Below are 1,061 nucleotides of genomic sequence, written 5' to 3' on the forward strand. Positions count from 1 at the left end.
CACGACAGTAAATGCAGGGGCTGGTTGGTAATTGACCAGGCAAAGACTGAGACGCCTGCCGTGTAATTGAGCGGGGGCTGAGGGGCTCTAGCAGGACTGAAAGGGTCCGAGGATCCCTCTCTGCCCATTAGACCTGGCAGGGGGTCTCCTGTGCCTGTGGACTCCACCTTGAGGCCCACACCGTACCCGGCAACATAATACGTGACCGACACCTTTCAGTGGGGATCGGTGCACAGAAACAGCTGCTTTGTCCCAGAGACTGAAGGACGGGGTAATGATTTTAACATTTAACATTATATGAACACGTCCTTATTCTCTCTGACATTCACTTGTTGATCCAATTAACTGCAATGGGATTTAGATAAGAAAAGCCTCCACTTGTTTGAGGTGAAAACTGCTTCTTTAAAATGTATTATGCAGGTGGTTTGACTTCTTTTAAGTTTTCAGAAAAATCATCACTTATTTGTAGTGTCATATTATTGTAATTTGCCATTTTACATTTATAGAGGAACTGATGTTAGTGTGCATTTGAGTCTAAAGGTCATATAAGCGAGACTGAGAAAAACATCCATTCATACCAGGATATCGATTATTCAAACAAAGGTATAATATCCTGAATTGAAATGCTTCTGCCCCCTTTCTTCTGTTCTCTAAGCTCAAAGACCCCCTGTGGTGCAGGGAATATGCATATGGGGCCAATTGCTTTTTCTTTCCATCTGACTTGTGCCATTTGAGCTCAGAAATGGCCTCATCACTTCTGCTCCAGCGGCTATCATCAAACCACCATGCTGACTATCGGTGTGCAAAATTCACGCACTGCTACCGCTTCATCTGCATATTGTAAATATGATCCAGTGTCTGCGCTGCCCTGAAATATTCACGGGGCAGCGACTATATAAGGCTATACAGTTAAACAGGCAGGCCCTGATAAATAGGCAGTCTGCCAAAAATTAGAACAAATAATCACCTACGCAATTAGTCGCAAAGGGGCTGTTTTCTATAGCCACAGTTTTTGCTTCATTGCAATGCTCATTATTTACCACAAAGAGAAAAGAAAAAAA

Source organism: Notothenia rossii (assembly GCF_949606895.1).
Source record: "Notothenia rossii genome assembly, chromosome: 11".
Classification (NCBI taxonomy): Eukaryota; Metazoa; Chordata; class Actinopteri; order Perciformes; family Nototheniidae; genus Notothenia; species Notothenia rossii.